This window comes from Daktulosphaira vitifoliae, unplaced genomic scaffold (assembly GCF_025091365.1).
Source record: "Daktulosphaira vitifoliae isolate Bord-2020 unplaced genomic scaffold, ASM2509136v1 Scaffold_5, whole genome shotgun sequence".
NCBI classification, from domain to species: Eukaryota; Metazoa; Arthropoda; class Insecta; order Hemiptera; family Phylloxeridae; genus Daktulosphaira; species Daktulosphaira vitifoliae.
Window position 1 is genome coordinate 23,377,156 of NW_026099576.1, and position 7,755 is coordinate 23,384,910.

Here is a 7,755-nt window from a genome sequence, read left to right on the forward strand (position 1 = left end):
AGCCATTACCATAATATATTATATAATCTACAATATTTTTATTGTAATTGCAATGAAAAAATAATAGTAATAAAAAATGTATATACATTTTATAGACTGATGTAGTAGTACATATTGCACCAATAAATGATATATAAAGCAAACTAATGATTAAAATGCAAAAGGATGAACTGTATTTTAAAAAAAGTCAATAGAAATAAATTTTTGTTTAACAAATGAAAACGAATTACCTGTGCGATAAATTCAATAGCGATGACTGCCATCATCAATCTCTAGCTTACTCGTTATCGTGGCACCACGGATACCGTCTAAAAATTACAAAATCAAATTAATTTATCAGTGCCATTACCAATGTATATATATATTTAAAAACTATATTAATCAACGACCGACTAATAATATTGTATAAAAAAATATTTACCCGNATTTTTACTAGAGCAGTACACAAAAAATTTGTTCTTTTAATATAATCAATTTTTGTTTGGAAATTAGGAATAATTATTTATAAATTTTAGAACATATATCACTAATGAGTGATTTTGGTGATAACATGCCATTGCAGTAGTTCTAAACAGAAGTATTTGCTTTATTATGTAAAAATGATGTTTTGCCTTTATAATATCATAATTGGACGTATTTCATGAGAATAAGTTCAATAGGCAATCATTAGATGATAAATCGTCTAATGATTTTTGTTTATATAAGTACTTTATTTTTTTCACCAATAGTTGTATTTCATGTATTTCGTTAAATAATCATTTAGATAAACTAGCATACCTTTTCAATACTAAGATTCGCCGATATTTATGACATAAGTGGACAGTGTATTTTATAAAACAAAAAGTTACAATTTTTAGACTACAGTTAGCAAGTAACTGATTCCAATGTTTCCATATAACATTTTCTTGGTTGAATGTTACAAACGCCCAAGTACTCATTTTTCATAATATGTATTTAGAGAGTACATGTTAATGTTGTTAAAAAAAGTATAAGGAATCCTGAACAAAACTTAGGCGGATTGTCCCATCTCGGGTGTACGTGGGGACAACAGAAAGCGGTTAAAAACGTAGAAGGCCTAAGGAATAAAGTATTTGATACCAACCGGACAACTTGTGCGGTAGCTGTTTCACCAGTCATGTGTACAGGTCTACCCAACGCTTGTAGTGTTAACGGTGTAGGAACATCACCACTTAACTCTATGCTGGACTCGTGTATAAGAGTGTAAGATACAAAGTAAGAAAAAGAAGACATGTTCTGGGAAACTAGTTTTAACAAGAATTTTTATCAGCAGTACACGAAAAATTTGTTCTTATAATATAAACAATTTTTGTTTGGAAATTAAGATTAAATTATTTATAAACTTTGGAACATTTTCACTATTGAGTGATAACATACAAGTGCAGTAGGTATTACCATTGGAGTTAGTAATGGTAAATATTTTGGGTATTATTTATTTTAATCCAATATACAAAAATTTCATTATTAAAATCATAATACCAATTTATTTCATAATACGATAAAATTTATTTTACTGCTTCATTGAAAAAATTATAAAACGTAATTTGATTTTTTTGTCATTAAAAATAAAGAACGATTAAATTCTTTCCCTTTAGAAAAAAATATTTTTTCATTCCATTTTTCAGAATTTTTGTTGGATACGAAACACTCATAACTTAAAATAGATTCTATCCACTCTTAAACGTTTTTTAAAATGTTTAAAAATATAGCTATTACAATAAAACATTTCAACCCAATACGTTCAAATTTTACAAATTAAATTCCACAGCTAATATTTTTTAAAATATAGAGTAAACTATATTTATTTTACAAGAAATCTATTCTTAAAAATGTTAATTATTAAATAGAGCTGACGCATTTTAGCATCTACGCAAAACAGTGAAAATATTAATTTAACTATGACGTGTTTTTTTTTATACATTGTTAATATTCTGTGATCATATCTGATTTAAATTATTACATGACTACAATCTTCGCTAATTTTAATTTTATTAAAAAACTTGAAAAAATGTAATTGACAATAATTTAAAAATTTTACTGTAAACAATATAGGTATCAGTCATAAAAAAAAACTTTTGTTTAAATATGTAGACATTTTATTTTTAATTATACAAATAAAGGGGCTGTTATTTAATGACCTAAATACGAACAATTAAGCAGCTTTTAACAATATTTTTCTAGTTTACATCGTATAATTCTAGTAAAAAAAATTTGAAACGACCCTACTGTGCTAGTGTATTAAAAATTATTATAGTTCTTGACACGACTTACGTCGCAAAAATGTTGTCGACACTGGTTTTGAGGGTAGAGACCCGTGGGCCGTTTATTAAATGAGCGACAACAGGTTCTTTTAACAGAAAATAAAACAAACCGATAAGATAAACACAATAATAATAATTTTCGCATAATATGGCGGCACTTTCGCTGGTGTGGACAACGCGGTGTCCAATATGATCCTTGGGCAACAAAAGGTTAGCAGAGTTGTAGGCGACGGTGCGGCACTTGCTGGAATTTGCACCGCGGCGTATAACGCGCGGTGTTGGTCAGTCAAGTACTTATAAAATAGGGCGACGGCTGATAAAGGTGGCACGAGTCGTGGGGCATCGTATATAACAAAGCGACGCGGGTCGTGTCATGGTATGAAGCTATTTTCTAAAAGATGTGCTTGCTTTATTATATAAAGACCATAATTTCATAATTGGACGTATTTTATGAGAATAAGCTCAATATTCAAGTATTGTTTGATAAGTCATCTAATGATTTTTGTTTATAGAAGAAGTTTATTTTTTTCACAAATAGTTAGACTAAATTATGATGTTTTTTCGGGAATTATGAAGAAATACTTTTTTTTTGTTTTAAATCATTAATAATAGTTTTTTTTTTTACTCTTCCAAAACAATATTCTGTGCAATGGTGGACATTAACTAGTTAATTATTTTTCTAATAAACTTTTTAACTCTAACTAATTAAATTTTTCGTTGAAATAACTTAGCTTTTTTCAGATAATAAATTGAAATAACAGTTAAGTTAAATTCAAAATTCCATAAAAAAATGTTGTCATTAAACGCTGCGTACGTGATTTAATTTTAAAAAAATCCAATGTTATCTGTGTTTTATATTTTTTGATTATGAAAATACACAATGATTAATAATAATAATAATTATACAATGAAGGATAGACATAATAATACTCTACTCAGATGTATTATTATATGATGAAAATGATTATTATTGATAAGGCCGCAAACCTGCTCACAGAATTGGTGAAAATTCTAAAAATAGCTTAAATGCAATGCACATACTTTGGTTGTGTATAAAGTTAGTGTGATAGGGTTTTCATACAATCGCCGATCGAATACGAAGTAATATGTTCATAACAAAATTGTGGCCTCAGTTGATAAATAATTCTTATGTTATGTTTTAGTTATGTAGTGTTGTTTTATGTTTATAATAATAATTTATACATCGTGAATCTAAAATTTTTTGTTATGTCGATAAGTAAAATAAGTGGTTCCAGTGATAATTATCAATGATTATAATCAACCACTTGAATTAAGCAATCTTCAAATTGTTTAAAGTGGACATACATTAATTCTTTTTTCAAACAAATGTTTGATAATACAAGTAAAAATTCTTTAACATATAAGTGTTTGTTATGTGTACTCAAAAGAAAATTATTATCAGTTTCTCATCATCAAATGCCAATCTTAGAACTCACATTAAGGTTATTATTATTTATTCTACTTCATAAATTTGAATACTATTTTTAATATCTGCTTATATTTTACAGTACGTTCATTCTAACAAATTAAATGAATTTAATACCAATTTTAAAAATAGGCTTGATAAATCTAAAGCTATAAATACAAACCAGTTGAAAATTCAAGATGTTGGAAAAATGGTTAAAAAATTAACTCAAACTGAATTTTACAGTGCTAATTTGAAGTTAATTATTAATACAGTTTCACCTTTTTCATTAATTGAACATCTAGCTTTCATAGATTATTGCAAACTGACATCTCAAAAAGTTCCAATATTGCATAGGACATTAATGAGAGATGTGGAAAAGTTATTTGACAGCTTAATTAAAGAAATGAAAATAGAATTTAATAACATAAGACAAGTTTGCTTAACAGCAGATTGTTGGTCAGTTTTTCATAGGTATGCATGTTTCATTCATAACCATACCTATTTATTAATTTTATTTTAAATAAACAGTTTTTATACTGTTTTTAATTTAATTAATTAAATTTAGTTTTTTATTTTCAAATTTATAATAGGATAGTTATTTTTTGAGTATCATAATTTATACTTGTAAGGTGATATGTGAATACTACCAAATAAATAGTTTTTAATTTTGAAAAAATATTTAAAAATTTATATTTTGATTTTTATTATTTCATGAAATTATTATATATTTATTTCTTAAAAAAATGTTTATAAAAATAATGTACAAATTTAATTATTTTATTTTTAAAATTAGAATTTTCTATTAAAAGAACAGTAGTAAAAGAGCATATATGGGCGTGACTGTTCACTGGTTTGATCCTGTAAAATTTGAAAGGTCCAGCAAAGCTCTTGCTTGTTGACGTATGTTTGGTTGACATACTTTTGAAAATATAGTTAAACTTATTAATAACATTTTAAATGAGTTTGATTTGCAAAACATGACCACACTTATTGTTACTGACAATGCTGCCAACTTTGTGAAAGCTTTTAGGTAAGAGTAATGAATAAAAATGAAATACCTAATATTCATTTTATGTTGTGTGCTAGTTTTTACAATTACTAAAAAAGCTATTATTCCACTAATTTTATGCATCAACATAAGTGTTAATCTATATAATTATCCTAACAAGAAATCATTTAATTTATAAGTAATGGTCTTTTTTAATTTATATTCAAAATAAATCATTTAATAACATGATTATAATAATAAAATGTTACAAATTTAGTGATAGTAATCTCAAAAATTTTAACTTAACTATTTTAACAATCAATAATTTTTTATTGAAATTGTGTATAAACAGAGAGTAGTAATCTAAAATCTCTAATCACACTATTTTTATGTTTTGTTTTAATAGTGTAACAAAATATATTGCTGAAATTTGAAACCATACTAATGTTTATAATTTTCATTAGAATTTTTTGTGGAAATGAAAAACCAACTGATGATTTAAATATAAATGAGGAAGAAGTAATTACAAATATAGACATTTCTGATGTATTAGATGATGATTTGACTATAAATAATTTTGAACATTTGGTTCTACCTCCACACCAACAATGTGCTGCTCACACCCTCAATCTTGTTGCAACAGTAGATTGTTTAGAAGCACTTAATGATGGAACTTATAAAAGACTTAGTAGACGTGTTTTTTCTAAGTATCATGCGTTGTTTAATAAACAAAATCAGTTCATTCCATGATGTGTGATAATCCTTTTTTTTGGATCCTCTGTAAAGAAGTTTCACTTCAAAAAAGTTAAATTTATTAGCTTCGATGCGAAGCTGAGAAGGTATTGGTTTTACTATGATGTGTTTTTTTTTTTTTTTTTGTCTGTTACCACTTTTTCTCAGCTCTCACTGAACGGATTTCTTTCAACGATACGTCAATAGATCACAAATTGTATCTAGTCGAAGACATTACACTTCAAAATTGAAAAAATTTCCCTCGTTCCCCGTAAATGGGGGAAACCTCCAAAAAAATTACAAATTTAAAAATCGCTAATTTTCGAAATTTTTTCAATTTTTTTTACTAAAATGTGCCGTAACTTTTTCAAAAATGAACATATCAATATAATTTTTTTAATATAGATATTTGCTGTCTTTACCTATCATTTGGTATATTTTTTTTGTAAATTTGACTTTTTTTCTGCCCACAGGGGAGGATTTAAAATGACAACTTTTTCACAAAAAATTAACTTTTTCAACTTAACTTTTGAAAATGTTCCGGGAGGTCTGACACTTTTATATATATTTTAAATTAAAGCTAATGTAATGTACTTTAATTTGAAAAAAAAAATTTGACCTCTGGACTTGTCTTCATGGTAAAAACGAATGCTATTTTTGTGTGAAAATTCTTAATTTTATTATTCATATTATATTTAACTTTATAATGCTATAACTTATTGAAAAGTTTATGGATCCACACAATTTTTTTATGAGAAATAATATTTTTTAATAAACCCTTTTTCATTTGACATACTTTATCTTTATCGAGATATTAATAAGGAACCAGCAGATCAAGTNTATATTAAGGAACCAGCAGATCAAGTAGCTTTTGGAATAATCCACCAATTTTTTAAAATTATACACTATCTAAAGATTTGCATTGAAGCGATTATTTTTGATAGTGATTTTAATCACTGTCAGATATCATTATACTTGATCCAACTATACCACGTCACAACTGTGCCGCGACCCCCCTGTGCTGGGTTTTTTTTTTTGAATAGCTCCTATTACATTCTTTTTTATTATAAGGCATATTATTTTGTTTAAAGATTTCAACGATATATTACTTGTGAAAATTGTCAAATAGCAGTATTTTTAGGTCCAAAGTTTAAACTCAATAGGACTAAACCTGATGACAAGATTATTATTAGACAAAATTTGATAGATTATTTTAGTTTTAAACTATGAAAAAGATAATGATATGGGCCAAATAATGTCGCCAGAACAAAATACAAAGAGTCAGAATCATCAGAAGATGATTTTTTACAGTTCAAAGACAATGAAATAACTAATTATTACCCTAACAATAATGCACAAATGTTGGTGGACAACTATTTATCAAATACAACTTTAAAAACATCTATTGATTTGCCTTTGCCATTAAAAAAAGCTTACATTAGATTGAATACAGCAGTCCCATCATCAATTCCTGTAGAAAGGCTATTTAGTGCAGGAGGGCAATTAATGGAAAATAGAAGAGGAAAAATGGCTGATAAGAATTTTGAGATGACCTTGTTACTTAAATATAACAAATATTTTAACAATAAAAAATAAACATATTAATTTGAAATAAATATTGTTATGTATCTTTAGTTTTACAACCTTCAAATAACTAAAACTTCCATTAAAAATCAGATTACTTAGTAAAAATAAGGTTATTTTCTAACAAAAATTATAAATAAATAAAAATAAACAAATTTGTTAAATGTTTCCTGAATTACACATTAGATTATTTTGAAAACTTATTACAATTACTTTTATCAAAGGTGCTAGAATAAAACGGATTTAAATAGAATTTTTCCCTATCCTAAATAATATATTTATATAACAATATACATAATTTTCTAAATAATAATTAAAAATATATACAAGATGATTTTTTTAACACTAGCCACTCAATTTTTCTAAAATAGTATATATATATATTTTTTTTTTTTGACTTGTTAGTTACATATGTATTTCTAACAGTAACTTTTTCTAAACTAGTTTATTTTAAATATATATTTAAAAAAAAAATTTTAACTTGGCTAGTTAAATTTATAATTTGGTAACTTTTAACTGTTAATTTATCAACATTGTTCATACTTAACGTAACTTAACTCGAGTTCATTATTTTCATTAACTTCCCCATCTTTGATTCTGTGAACATATCTGATTTAAATTATCACATGACATCAATTTTCACTAGTTTCAAATTTTTTTATATAAAAAAATTAAAAAAAATGTATTTGAGACAATTATTTCAAAATTAACTACAAACAATAAACGTATTAGTCATTATAAAA

General features: G+C 25.7%; 1 pseudogene; it reads left to right on the forward strand.

Annotated features, from left to right (window-relative positions):
- Positions 1–6,160, forward strand: part of LOC126908246 (uncharacterized) — a 12,954-nt pseudogene extending 6,794 nt beyond the window's left edge.
- Positions 6,161–7,755: the final 1,595 nt, after the last annotated feature.